The sequence below is a fragment of the Patiria miniata genome, unplaced genomic scaffold, assembly GCF_015706575.1.
Source record: "Patiria miniata isolate m_02_andy unplaced genomic scaffold, ASM1570657v1 HiC_scaffold_26, whole genome shotgun sequence".
Taxonomy (NCBI): Eukaryota; Metazoa; Echinodermata; class Asteroidea; order Valvatida; family Asterinidae; genus Patiria; species Patiria miniata.
In genome coordinates this window covers 7692429-7708248 of record NW_024037065.1, presented here as the reverse complement: position 1 = coordinate 7708248, position 15820 = coordinate 7692429, and positions in this window count along the sequence as shown.

Sequence of the window (15820 nt, the reverse complement as noted above, 5' to 3'; positions counted from 1 at the left end):
CGAGTCGTATTTTGAATTGCGCTCGAAGTCAGCGTCCGGGACAAGTTCTCATTCAGCCGATTGCAGCTACGCGATGCCACGCACTGAATTGCGAAGTATTGTTATGTTCAAACTTGGTTTGCTTGATATTGATGGTATGTTGTTTTGCGTTAAGTAACACCAGAGCTAAATGGACTACAAGTACTTGGAAGTATCTTTTCTTGTAACGTGGACTCTTCTCTATCGAACTTTGAAAAGCTCTTCTTTAAAAAAAAATGTGATAGACCTTTCCATCCAACCGCAACACATCCTGTAAGGCGACCGAAACCCATTAATTTCCGCCAACCATTTTTTTTGGGCCAACCCCTGACGAGATGTTTGTTTGATTTGCCAAGGATCACCGCAAGAGGGCTTTCATCACGGTGACGTCAGGGGTGTCAGTGATGCGACGGACAAGGCAGGGGCGGCGGTGGGAACTAGTCTAACGGCAAAATGCACGTAGCCCCCTATCCCATAGGAGTGCAACAAAGTAAAAAGGCCAAAAATCCGCCGAGCTCATGAATAAAAGTTGTACTCACAAATTCTTCTATATTAGAGAGTTCTGAGAGCCATGGAATTGGGGAATTGAAGACATATGGCACTGTACTTCTGGCCTGGACTTGGGGCTTCCAATTCTTAGCATTTCGGATGCAATTGGGTCCGAAAAAGACGCTATGTAGCCATGTTGTGGAGGGATCCTTTTTCAAAATGGCTAATTTCCAGTTTGGGAAACGACGTTTGTTTCAGGGGTCGTCTTCTTTGGGTGAGAATTTCTCCAAAACGTCTTCGGTCAACCCATCAAACATTGAATATAAATGGAAAGATGACATGTTGATCAAGATTTTTCTGTGCAGCCTGAATATCTGTGAGAGTTTTGAGTATTTTAAAAAGATTTTTGAAGTATGTGGATTTAACATTGGTGTCTATGGGAAATTTTATACTGGGGTGCACCTATAGGCGCTAGCAAAATGAGGTGTGTAAACATTGCACAGTCATTTTTTAAACTTGCAGTCTGTGACAGCCTTTCGAGAAGGATCTTTCTCCCATTATTAACTAGTATAATTGGAGTATTTGGAATTTTGATGTAGGCTTTCTAAATGTAATATGGAAGGGTTGCGGTCCAGTGTTCTGCTGATCGAAAACCCTGAATGTAATATACAGATTGATATTACGGCTGAACCCAATCAAGCGAAGAAAAAAGCACACGGATTACCAGCGTCAGACTGGTACTCGGCTGTAGTTTGCTGAGCAAGAGAATGCTTGTATAATTCATTGTCGTATAATTAACACTGTGTTCATTAACACAGGGGTCGAGGTTGTCCCAAAATGAAAATCAACATGTCTGTTAAAAAAAACCAAGTAGGAGTCGAAAAGCAGGAGTCGAAGTTGTCCCAAACTCGAAAAACAACATATTTGTAAAAAAAAAAAAATAGACACAGGGGTCTAGATTGTTCCAAAGTCAAAGCACAACATGCTCGGTCTTCTGGGATTTTCAACATCGATACCAGACCGTGGAGGGTTCATTGCTGGGGTTCGAGTCCGATAGAAGTAGAACGTTTAAAGAGGCTGGTTTGTTGAACTGCATAAGTTGACGCCAACGCGCAGTACCTACAAACTAGCCTGCATGTACAATACATGTACATGTACATGTACTTGCGATTTCTATACAGCCCTGTGTCGTCACTTTCAGTGGTATTAACATGCAGTATAGTGTAAGAGTTGTGAGAGTCTTTTGTTAGCCTTTGCTGCGATTGATACTTTGAGGGTTGTTTTTCTTTTTTTGATAAAAGCACACAGCAGGAACTCATTGAAATATCTCTATGAACAAACCGTTTGATCTACTGCACATTGAGTTACAGTGTACCCATGTTTCATAGTTTGTGTGGGGAAAAAACCTTAAACTTTTAAGTGAGTGCCTGAAGTGAAACCACAGCAACAGCGCCCTCATGTGTCAGGATACAATTTGGATGTCACTTTTGGAAAAGTTCAAACCGAGAAAGGTCTTAAAAGGACATCAGAGTTAATTGGCATGGTTATTTGCACAGTACGTATACGTAGTGAGAATGTAGTTGAATTGCCCCTTTAAAGAAAGTTTCACAGTATTTGTTGAGCTCTGAACTACATGTATCTTTGAACCCATGCTCTGTGGTCATGTCACCGTCTTCAGAAATTGGCACCTACATCCATAAAATACTTTGTATATTTTAGGTGCCCCTTTAATTAAGAAAAAAGAGCACCCCTTTAAGTGGATCCAGTAAACAAGTTGAGAACCTGGTGCTGCGTGCACGTTTGGCCTCAGTGCCGTATGGTTTTCCCATTGCCGGGTAAACAAGTTCAGATGCCGTTTGCGAGAAGGGAAAAAAATTCTGGCCGGAATAATTTCGCCGCGCTCCGGTTATGTGTGAAATTTTAACGAGTTTTCCGTCAGCTGCAGCACGGCCAAATTGCGACCGGAAGGGGCCCCTTGCTTTAAAGAAAAAATGAAATGAAAGACAAATGCTTATATTGATTGAACCATGGACATTTATTCCTCCATGGTTGAGCACGCGGTGATAATCTGCGCAACGCGAAATAGATTTTAGGATTTGAGCTTATTGGCTATGGTGCCATAAGTGTAATCAGGGACATCGTCATTGTGCGAGTTATTGCTCGGGATTTTCGAGATGAAAGGTTTGAATTTGTGGTGAGATTCGCTTTGATGTCGAAATATGCAAAGTTGTGCAGATTTTTTTGGAGGGGATGCGTTGCAGGATTAGGAGGTGATGGTACTACCAATGGTGCTGCATTTTCCCCCAGGAAAGTACATGACTGACGAGTTTAATTTCTAGTTTTTAAAAGAAGAAAATCTTCCGTGCATTTTGTCACTATCCATGTATGGCATCAATGATCAAGCATTTTAATTTCACACGCATCACTTATCTTAGCCAGTATATGGCATTCTAAGGGTTCACAGGTTCAAAATCAGCTCCAGTCACTTTGTTTGCCTAAAGTATGTAATAATTTTCGTGGCTAAATGGATTCGGTCTGTCTATCGGATCAAAGTATTACACATTGTTAGGAAAGTAATTTGCACCAATTTTCAAATTTATTTCAGTCCAGGTTTCACACACTGAAAAAGTAATCACACATAGCTGGAATGTTAAAAAAAAAAAAATCTGACCAACTTCAAACCGCCTGGCTTCCCAGCTGCCCCAAGTGCAGTGACACAATACAAAGTACAGAACCGGCGATACCGCGGCTTCCAAAAAAAAAAAGTTTGTGAAAACCAACCGGGTATTAAGCCGATGGTTCTCGCACATGGGGCGCTACTTGAGCGGACCCGCTCAAAGAGCTCCGCCGTACGCCCAGGCGGTTCGCGATGAAAGCTGCCGGTGCCCGCTCGTTGACAGAATCGGAGGAACACAACTCGGTTTGCACTGGACCAGAGAAATCATTGTCGAAATGCGCTCAGCCAAAATAGCACACCCCGAACTCGTTTTCCACCGTATAGTGGAACTCTTCAACCTTCGCTAAAAGGGGGCACGAGTGTGTCAGTAGTGGTGTAATGTACCCTGCAAGCATCACTAGGTCAGTAGGCCTGATTGGTTACCAGTTAACCCTACTAATTGGAAAATCACACTGGGCGTATTTTTGGCTGATATATAGTCAGCCAGTTTTGCCAAGAGCGCTTGTAAAAATTGTTTGGTACGACCATTTTCTGCAGCACATTTTATCATGTATCAAACAAATAATCATTAGTGCCGCAAGTGAAACGCTAGGCGAAGAAAAAAAAAGACTCAACAACTAGGCTCCGATAAAAATCAATACTTTATATCGCCATTTACATTTGTCCACTTACAACAGTTTGACGATTGTGTTGAGTGACATAGAAAAACAAAATACATGCCCATACTGTATATAATTTGGTAACTTTTTGATTTCAAAATGATCTGCGAAACTTTTTACTATTATACCAACACAGAACTGTGATAGTATGGTACCATTGCCATGTTTAACCAGGCCCCACCCCCACCCCCACCCCCACCCCCGAATTCCACCCCTATCCCGCACCCATTACCGAAACATTTTGTCGTCCCAATTGGAGGTTGCGTGGCTATGGATATGCTCTTTTTGCAATTGGCACGCCACGGAGAAATAGCCGCAGCCATAAACATAAATGCCTGTTTTCCGATACGGCTTTACTGTACATCCACACTCCCTGTTTGTCGCAATAACGCTTCATATCAACTTTAAAGGTCATGGACACCATTTGCTAAAAAAATTGCATTTGCCGATTCAAGGAACAACAATACAATAAATCTGAAGCAGGTTATTAAAAAAAACTAATCACCAAAGAAAAAAAATACGACCCAGAAATATCCAAAATTCTGGCAATTTTTGGTGCTGAAGTAGCTGTAACATTGAGGTTTCTGCCTGAAATGACGTCACACTTTTGCTCGTGAACATCAGCATAAAACCCAAAAAAGGCACAAAATACCCTTGAAAATGTTAAAACAAAATTGAAAATAAAATTAAATGGGACTCAAATTAAAAAAAAAAAAGGGACTGCATTAAAAAAAAATTACATTGCATGGGCCCTTTAAAGCCCGCGCGCGGTAATGGAGATCCCATCACATGCTTGTTTTGTCCCCCGGCCCACGCGTTGCACGCATCCCTCGTCTCCTTCACGGCTGCATGCTATCGGCCAAGTTCAAACGTCTACTTCCCTCAAGGCTTGAACTCTAAAAAACCAGGCCACTGCCAAAGCAAAAAAGTTCGCCTTAAGCGCAAACACAGGGGGAAAACCCCACAGCCAAGCAACTGTAGAAAATCTTTCCGAGAAACAAAAGTTTCTTTAACCCTTCCACATCCGCCACTGCAGGCCACAGAAACGTTTTAATGAATTAAGACACTTCCCCCTACCTTTCAAAACCATTAAAAACCCGCAGATTTCGCTTTCCGTTTCGATATCTTATAATCCTCCTTTCTTGGAAAAATATATGGTCGGATCGGTTCTGTTTCATACCCGCAAGTTCATTCGTGCATATATCTGGCAAGCTGGTAAATGGCAAGCTGGCTAAGGTAATGGCCATGGTAAATATGCCACGAAATGACAGACCCTAATGGTACAGTGTGGTTTCACTTTCCACATCTATTACAACTTCACCTGACTCTCGCAAGAGTTCTATTTTTGTGGTATACTTTTTTTTTTTTACCCACTTCCACATTTATCAAAAATGCTAATCTCAAGTACCGTCTGGGTATTTAGGACACTCGAAGTTCTCCCGAGTACCGATAAAACAAAACAAAAAAATCGAACATCTGGGTCAAGTGCTATAGTACGTACTCATCTCAAGACAAGTAGATGATGTTATCTTATTTACGTTCGGCGCGCCCTCTCTCGATGTCGTTTTGCGAATCTCTTCTCAAAAAATCTGCGCGGTGTTTACATACGGGCGCGGAATCAAACCGCATATACAAATGGTTGCGTTTTGTATGATTCAGATGGGGTAGATATTTTCAATTTATACAACGTCTGAATAAATCTCCGTCATCTGCTTGGTTGGTGGTTGATCACAGTCATGTCATTTTAACTCCCAACACACAGCGTGCCGTACCGCAAAAATAGAAGTTCTATTCCACGGCAAATAGAAGTTCCATTGCAGGGTCACACTATTGGCGGCTCTTACCAATCAGATAACGAGGATATATTCTGGTGATGTATAAAACAACTAATGAATGTTTCACATTCTTGCAATGGAAAGAATAATTTCGTTCGGTAGCCAGTGGCGTCACCAGACTTTTCAGTCTGGGGGGCACAGGGGGGGCACCAGCATTTGATGGGGGGGGGGGCACTTAGGTGGATACGGATCGCCGTCCTGGGGGAGGGGCATACGGAGGATGGGCTAGATGCAAAATGGTGCCACATTTGATGCTAAATTCGATCTGAAGATATCTCCAGAAATTGCTATTTTTGAGGTAATGATTTTAACAACGCGCAGAATTTTGCAGAGGATAGGGGGGCACCAGCATTTGATGGGGGGGGGGCACTTAGGTGGATACGGATCACCGTCCTGCGGGAGGGGTCTAAGGGGAGGGGGTACCCCCCTCCCCTTTGGAAAATTTTCGCATACGGAGGATGGGCTAGATGCAAAATGGTGCCTCATTTGATGCTAAATTCGATCTGAAGATATCTCCAGAAATTGCTATTTTTGAGGTAATGATTTTAACAACGCGCAGAATTTTGCAGAGGATAGGGGGGGGGGGGGCACCAGCATTTGATGGGGGGGGGCACTAGGTTTTCCAGGGGGGGCACGTGCCCCCCCCCTGCCCCCCCCCCCCCCCCCCCCCTGGCGACGCCACTGTCGGTAGCAGATATGTTCGCCTCATGGAATGGAACATTCCATCTGTCGCCTCATGAAATTATTCTTACCATTGCACGCTTAAACATTCACTATTTGTATACTATCCTTGTTATGAGCAGATGTGCCACGTCCGCATTGAGCATTGTTGACGGCTACGGATATAATGATAATCTATAGGCTACGTCTTCGGCTACTTACGGTAGCGCGCTAAGTACCCAAGAAAACCTTAAGCCATAACCAGAAAGATTCGAGTTGTCAAGGGTCTTATCGTGAGATGCCATGGGGTCTTAACATGCTGTTCTTTCCACCCCGAGTGAACTTTTTGGGTTAACGTAACTCAGTTTCAGTCTCAAGATATCAGAGATCCACTTATCGTTCACTAGAGTGAATGTTACCAAGACGTAACTTACCACGTGTAAGACGTAACACCTACATACCATGGCTTTCCGTGATAATTTGCGTGTAAGGCCGGTAGACCCCCGGAAAAAAGTATACCAAAAATCTACGGCAGTATTATGTGGATTACAAAACTTTAAAATATGCATAGACATACTGCATTATTTGAAAAGCACAAAAAGTTAAATGTTGCCGCTGTTGCCTTCATTTTATTTCTTTAAAAATGTACATGTACTATATCAAAGAAATTGCCGACTACTAATCACAGCTTAAAGCAACTGTTACCAATCCCCGTCGGATTGCATTAGCTCACCGGCGTTACCCTATCAAGACAGTCGTCGGTAAGCCATCAACCGGAGAAACTGCAGAAAAAAACCTTGCCAAGGGCTGCCATGACTACGCTAACTGATTAGCCCATTACATGCTTTTAGCTCCCCGTAGTCTGGCTTTTGACAGACCCCCTCACAAAAAAATGTGTCTTGCTTTGCCAATCTGTTTTGGTTGGCATGACGGATTTTCCGGATAGAGTCCCGGAGGGCCAGCTGATATGGTCTTCTTTGCACCCAACTCATTGACTGACTGACTGACTACTGACTGACTGACTGACTCCCCTTGACTGTCACTTGTAAACCGAGCAGTGCTATTGTATAGGATTTCCCGTAACGCCGATGAATGGTGTAAGTCCAGGCCATTGTATGTAGACCAGATGCATGAAATGTCTTCTGTAGTGAACAATCATTCTAAATCAATTGAATATAAGTTTGTGCGCTCTGTGACCAACTTCACTGGGCTTGCGTGCCTTATCTTGTCCGTGTATTGGGCGCTTCGTCGTTACAGTATGATAACTCGTAGAAAGGGAGGTGTTATTGGTGTGATATACGTATTTAGCTCATTCGAGTATACGTTATACCAGTTTTGTGCGGAATTTCTCCTCAAAGTGTAATTTTTTTTTTTTTACCAAAGTTGGGTAAGTAGTTCAGCAACAATCCTAATGCTTTGTGTAGTATTGATTGATTTGAAGCAGCTTTTTTGACCACAAAAGTCCTTTGTTATGTACAATGTGGGGAAAACAATTGATGCCATTTTGTCAGGGCGCGGTTCAAATTAACACCGAAAACCGTATTGGTATGAGAACATTATTTTGTGCACTGCCGTACTTTTTTTCTGCGAGAGACCTGGCGGCATAGCTTGACCTTGACCGGTGGTGGGTACCAAGGTTGCGGTGTGAACCTGGCGCGCCTGGGACCAGTAGGGCGCAGAGGGAATTCCCGCCCGTTTAGGAAATTGATTGGAATTGGTTCGGACACCAAAGCATGGAGTCTAGATGTATGATCAAAGCAACGGTTGAACTGCGAATGTCATGTAAATCCGTATGACTGTGAGACCTTTCGACTTTACTGCAGATTTCTGTGCTTAGGCCTATAGAACTTAGCTCGCACAGTTTGCAGGGTTTTAGCCACAGTGGCATCTGGGCCTCTTTTGGACACCCTATTCTCAGGCTATATACTGGTGCACCCCATAGAATGTTTTGGGCACCCTATAAGATATAGGACACCCTATAAGCTGTTTGGACACCCCATACATATACTATTCTGGACAATATAATAGGCTGTTTTGGACACCCCTATATATAGGCTACGTTGGAGATATATTTTGCACACCCTATATGCTATTCTGGAAGGCTGTACGACATCCTATACTAGGCTATTTGCGACACTCTGTAGGCTATTTTATAGGCTGTTTTGAACACCCTATAGGTTATTTTGGATACCATGTAGGCAGTAAGACACCCTATAGGCTGTTTTGGACACCCTATTGGCCGTTTTTGACATCCTATTGGCCGTTTTTGACATCCTATTGGCCGTTTTGGACACCCTATTGGCCGTTTTTGACATCCTATTGGCCGTTTTGGACACCCTATTGGCCGTTTTGGACACCATATGTAGGCCGTTTTGGACACCCTTTGGCTACTATAGGACGCCCTTTAGCAGATGTAATGTAAAAGCATGGAACTTTAGCAACTTTGACACCTTGTTTTGCAATTGAAGGTCAATTTGGACACCCGTTCTTTCAAAATGCTGACTTACAGTTTGGAAACACTGTGTTGCTTTGTAATGAAAATTGCTGCTTTCGTATATAATTCCCAGGCAAAGGAATTTTTGGCTCTACAGTTTTTGATCTTCAAAGATTGGAATGTAGGATTGCTAGTCGTAGTACCATTATTCAGTGTGAGCTTTTTCTTCCGGGGTCAGAATATTATTGGTAGTGCATTTAGCTTCGTATAATAAACCTTTAAAATATTTAATTTTAGGAAATAATCGCTTAGGCCTGAAAGGTACACGTTGGTCAAGCGGTGCAAATGGGTTCAAAATAAGATCCGTTTGGAAATCTTGATCAAAATTTGAAAACCGATCCCCTGTGTCAGTTGTTTGAGTAAGTCTTGTGGCAATATGACTTCGTTCCTTGATTGTTTTCGATACGGTTTTTTTGCCAGATTCTGTTGTACCTGCTATTTCAGTTTGAGTGTTTGCTTGTTGAATACTAATAATGCTGCTCATCATTACGACTTGAAGGTTTCCTTGTTTGGAAATCCTTAGATGTGAGGTTTTGCGGTACCACCATAACTCTTTTTTGTGACTCGGTTTGGTACCGAAGTGAACCCGTTTGGTTACTCAACGTTTCGAACAGCATGTTCTGTCCATCGTCAGTCTCCAGTAGAAAACAACAACGGCATCTTGATCGTTGTTTGTATATGGTTGGATGCAGCCATACAATGATGTTAACGAACCGTCCCATCACCCTCCCATTCCTCCAATCCCAAGTGGACCAATCAATGATGGTCGGAGCCTGATAAAGTAGCTTCCGTTCTTTCCTGATTGTGCAGTCCTCGAGTTCACCCCATGTTGATTTCATAGAGCTAGGTGCTATTATAGCTCTGTGGTGATATAAATCGAGATGCGGTAGTCTGGTCTCGGGAGAACGGAAGAGGCGGGCGCTGCGCACAAAATCAGGATATTCCTCATTTTAAGCAGCGCGGAAACGGTTTGCAGATAGTTTCGCGCCCCGCGTGCCGTGTCCTGTTTTGATGAGGCTTTCAGGATTCATCCCCTGACGTTTGGTTTAAAGAGGTTGCCCGATCAAGACTTTCAAATCTTTTTACGGGTCACGGTGAAACTCGTCCTAATATTCCATTGGTTTCACAGTCTAAAATGTTCCGGGTTAGTTTTGGGTTCTGTGGGGCCTGACACGTTTCCGGGTCAAAATGACACATTTCTTGGTCAAAATGACACTTCTCTGACTGATTCGTTCGGGTCATGTCATTTTGACCCGGAAAAGTGTCAGGCCCAAAAGAACCCGGATTTGGGATCAAATCTGACCCAGGACTTTTTTTAATGTGCAGTGACTGCCATTAAGAGTCAAACTCAATCTTTGTCTTGAAAAAAAAACTGGGTCCACTAGGAACGAGTGGAAGAAGAAACTCCAAGGAAACTCTCGACCTCAGACTCGGAGAGACTTGGATCTTACTTTCTGATTGGGCTTCCAAGTTTCACCATCCACAGTTCTTCACAAGATTAAAAGTTCTTACAATGGAAGTTTTCCGGAAAAAAAATATATATATGATGTTTAATGGTCGTCTCCTCGCCTGTGGCTGAATAAGGGTGGTTTTTTGCAATTGCGTAACGTACAGTTGCATTCTGTACCTATAGTCTCGCCAAAGGGACGTTCTTGGTGAACTTCTGACCTGAGAAGCAGAGTGACTCGGATCCATATCTCAGTCCAACAAAATATAAGATCAGATTGCCCCTTTAAAGTCTCTTTCTTTCTTCACCTGCGGTTGATCATCGCCTTGTTTTGACAATCGCGTTAATGGGCCATTGTTCCTGTTCCCCGCGCGCGGGAGTTTAGTTTGCGTCGATACACGATGATGATCAGTTGTTGGACAAAAATAGAGTTCATTCCCTCCAGGCTTCTTCCGCTGAAGATGATCATAGTTTGGGGAGCTATTGTTTCTGAATATTGGCGGTAATTGGTGTTTGCCGGTCTTCACTAACCAGCCAATTTTTTTTCTCACATTAATTTCGCGGTTTTCTTATTGTGAAGTGCACGTGTTTTGTCGACTGCTTTGTGACCGGGAATTTATTTTAGTCAGAGGGAAGACAGTGCTCAAAATAGAATGATTTTTTTTTTTTTGGGGGGGGGGTGTTTTCTCTGATGTGACAATAATATTCTTCAGTAGCTGCACCCAACTTACAGCCTTATAATCATGTTGTTAACCAATCATTAGTCCCATGGCATGTACCAAATGTAAGGAATTTTTTTGTGTGTGTAGCTGGTCAAAATTTGACCATATATTCATAACGAGACAAGGGATTTCGTTTACCTTTTATAGCAGCTCGCCCTTCAGATATCTGGCAAGCGCCTGGTTCGAACTCACAGTTTTCCGCTGCGAAAACAAGACGTTAAGGTACTTAACGGAAAACTGGCTTTTCTTAAAATATTACATTTGACGTCATCCCGACAGGCAAGCGATAGGTAACCTAAGCATTTAAGTATCTTTTGCAAGTTATTTGGCCCACATTAAACAGTGTACATGTCAACACTTTTAAACCGTTCATATTCCAATAGATGTAGGGCTACATTTGCAGTGCAGAAGAGAACGGTTTGGCGAAATTTGGCATCATATGACCACAAAATCCAATTTTGTAAGCAAAATATGCGGTCTGTTTTTTTTTCTTTCTTTTTTTACCATTTCACGGGCATGCATCTTTCCTCAGATCAGCTGATTCCCTCTTTTTTACACTATGCCATGTCAAATTGAAGTACACTGCAGAGAGTCATTGTAAAGCTTGCCATTTCCTCTTTCGTGTGACTTCCCAGTTGCTTGCTTGATTTCAGTGTACCATTTCGATGTTTTCACAATTTCAATGTATGTTAGGAGTTCACCTTAATTGCTGTAGAAGTACCTACAGTCTCGTGTTGTGTTCGTGAGTATTGATGTCGTTTTGCACGCGTTTGGCCCGAGGGCAATTTCTGGCGTTTTGCAGGACCTGTCTAGCATCACTCAGGCCCCCAAAACACACACATACAAGGCCCACGACATAAAGCTTTCAGCGGGGGACAAGGCCCCCGAGGCCCGGATACCAGACCAAGAGTTGACAACATTGTACAGAACGGATCGTGCAACGTCCGGTCTGGGCCACGTGACTGTATGAATTATGATGGGGACATCGGAGAAGGCTCCCCGTAACACATGGAGTCTGGTAGTAAATCATAAGCAACATGTTGGTAGTATTTATATGGCAACACCACACCACCACGAGACTTTTTATAAAGGTTTTGACTTCTCACCTCGACCGAGCGGTCAGTGACCCCGGCAATCTGTTTACCAAATGGCTCTTTTTTCGGTGTTATTTTTTTAATTGCTGCTGATGGTACTTGGACCAGCACGCGCCTGTACTACATGGCGAAAGTGGTTGCTTCAAGATAGCTCCAAGCTTCAAGTTAACCGAAGTTTGAAATCCTTTCGTTTCTGAACGACCAAGCGTTACAGGGTTTCTGTTCCTTTTTATATATATTAAAGGGATTTCAGGTGTTCGTTAATTGATGAGGTGCTAATTTCTGTATATTGAATTTTTATAGTAATAACAAAAGTATACTGAGTTTTGGGCATCTTGTTAATCTTTTCACGTACCCTTACAAAGTGTGGAAATGATGGATTCTTTACTCTTTTGACTGTCATTATTCTGTGGTAAAAAAATAAAATCAACTCCAGAGAGTTGCACTGGCAGTATATTATTCTGATTAGCAATTCTTTGCATGTACTCATGAGCAGTAGATTAATAGTAATATATAAGAGGTTGTACACAACTCTTATAGCTCTTTCCAGCTGACTTTCAGGGCCCAATTTCACGGCGCTGGTAAGCACACGGTTTTCTGCTAACAGAGCCTACGTCTATTTCACGGAGACCGTAAGCATAAGCACAGCAAAAGGCATGCTTACCTCAGAGGAAATATTTGCTTAACTTAGTGACGTAACAATAGAAATCTCCATGCACGCGCAACCGTTAGCACACACACGCCGTGAAATAGTGCTTAAGGTTAGCAACTTTTCTGCTATGCTAAATACAACTTTTCTGCTAACTGTTAAGCAGCGCCGTGAAATTGGGCCCTGGTGTTGAAGACAAATTGCACTCTAAAGAGTCCCGGTCAGATCTGATCTGGGTCAATCCGTGTCATATTTGACCCGACACTTTTCCGGGTCAAAATAGCACTTTCCGGGTAAAAATGACCCGGAAAATGACCCGGGTCGAAATGACCAGCTGCATGTCTAAAATTGGGCACAAGGGCCAATGTCACTGAGATGCTATAGAAAACTGCACTGCAAAAACAGGTTTGTACCAGTCAACAGTAATGAAATGCACATCTGGTTTTCAGCTAGCTTTTGCTAAGAACACGAATCTGCTAAGCAATACGTCTCTTCTAAAGCAGTTCCGTATACTTTCTCTTCTACTAAAACATCGGCTCGAGGTCAGTGCTCCGTGCACAGATGTGATCAGGGAAAGGAATTTTAAGTGACTTTAAAAAAAAATCTCTCCTTGTGTGTGCATGCATGCCGCCTGCACCGGTCACTAATTAAGTGCGGTGTGCGAGCTTGCAAGATGCACCTGGTGTCTAATTAAAATTGCTGGTCATTAACACAAGAAGGAGGGATTGCTTCCTCTCGTTAAAAAAAAAAAACACAGATTAAACGTTAACGGTCACAGAACAGTGCATTCTTGTCTTTGCATGAAACTGTGCACACAACTGATCAAGACCCGCAGCAGGCAAGCCTAGAAAAACTGCTCCCGGAGTGCACACGAATTTCTGTTCATTCATGGAGCTATAAAACAATTGATTCAGGGTGGCTATTCACTGGAAGTCTTTTCGTACATCTGGCTCACGCAATGGGCCAGATTTAGCCCATTCATTCAGAACGGGGTCTTCCTAAACGATAGCACTGCCCGGCTACAGTGAGTCAGTGTGGACAGGGACAAAGAGGACATTAAGCTGGCCCTCTGTGACCACCAAAAGGAATGAAATCAAGAAGATGTTGCAATGCGCAATACACTCCTGGTGGAATTTTGATTTTGTGGCATTACCGAGTCGGAGACATGTGCACAAACTCGACCCCCTGCAGGAAGATGATTCCGTCTCTAACACAAACAGCGTCCGTGCCGTCCAAACTTCTCAGAAATAAAAGCTTATACGGTCGAGTTCAGAGCTCGAACCCTTAATTTTTTACAAGCCTTCAAGTGAGTCATGGTTATCAGAGGATCTGATCATTTAGAGTGTGCTAAATTGGCACGCACACTGTAATCCTTTTCGACCGAGGACATGGAGAATAGGGGTACCTGATATAGCAACCCCGAGTCCATCATGTCCTCGATAGTTTTCGTGTACAAACCTTATGAGACATGTCAAGAAAATAAAGTTCCAAACACAACAGGAATAAAAGGAAGGGAACAATACGAGTCCTCGGGAGTTAGTAAGCCAAAAATGTGTGTACTGTGCACTGGCGTGCAGTTATTAGGCTCTGAGATTCACGGGCCGAGCAAGCTTGTCGCACCATCAATCACCTTCCCTCCCCCGCCCTTCCTCGACCGGCCCTGGGCGCGTTCGCACGCTCTTATCATTTGATTAACACGTCCGTCTAATTATCGGCCGCTGTGTTGACGGAAATGGCCTCGTCTTGTCTTGTTAGTTGTTCTATCTAATTAGATTGTATAGAGATAGAAACGAAGGAGGAAATTCCGTATACGGGTGTGCGTGTGTATATCGGGGAAATAGGGTATTTGGGATGGGCGGGACCAGAGATGTCATTCTCTGTCTTGAGGTGGGGGGGGGGGCAGTGTTGTTGAAAAGTTTCTAACAACTTGTAATGGCAACAACCGCTATATCATCTGTCACTCGTGCTTGCTAACAAGGCAGGTTTTGTCGGAAATTCACTCATTAAGCCAACAAGGATATGCAATAAATAACTAGGGATAACACGTGTCATTCAACTTAGCTTCAATCATACTGCCTTCCCTGTTCTGCCTTGCAGTCCATGTGTCCTTTCTCTATGGTTGGACAATTGCGATATCATTACTCTATGGTTGGACAATTGCGATATCATTAATTTGTAGGACACGTATTCATCCATTGCGTTGACATTCTTGTTAAAAAAGTAGTGAGTGTGTCTTCTCGAGTGGCCGTTGCACGATGTTTTCATGATTATCAAGAAAGTACAAGTCTTTACATTACACGAACTTCCATATTTACGAAGTATATTATTTGGCAAAACAAAGTTAGATATTGCCGCACATCATGACTTTCTGTTTTCAAATCTGACAAGTGAACACACCGGCGTTCACAGTGGGTAACCTATATTCTCAGTAATAATGTACTCAATGCCTTGCCAATTCCAACTTTATTGTCGACAACCTTCAAATTTAACTCTGTTTGATAACCTAAATCTGCAAAGCATGTTTTGAAAAATCTGAGTGACAAAAAAATTAATATCCCCTTCCCGCAAGTTCCACTTATGCTAGCCGATTCCTTCAGGCCCAAGTCTTCCAAATCCGATGTTTCTTCATACTCTACTTCTATCCCCCCCCCCCTCCCTCCCCCCAACACACACAACCCAAGAGACCTAGGAACCGTTGACCCACCACGCAGGCCTGTCACTCCCCATTGTCTTGGCAAACCGGCGCGCCTGTCGCCGGAAATTCTCCATCTCATATTTTTTTTTCACGGAGAGAGAGAAGGTTCACGCGTGTTATGATGTATCCAGCAGTGTCACCCCATCATAATTTTATTTTATGGGGGTCCTGACATATTAGTTACATCCGGATTGGCCGCTTATATAATAATCATCGCATCATCCTGCGAGGCACAGAAGAGTGAGATGTGTGCTCGGGCGTGGGAAGTGGTGCGCGCTGCCGGTTTGCGTTATGACCGAGGCATCCCGAGTATTCCCGGCATGCATGCCGTTCGAAGCAACAAAAAAATCGGCTTATGAAATATCGATAAGCAAGAGCTAA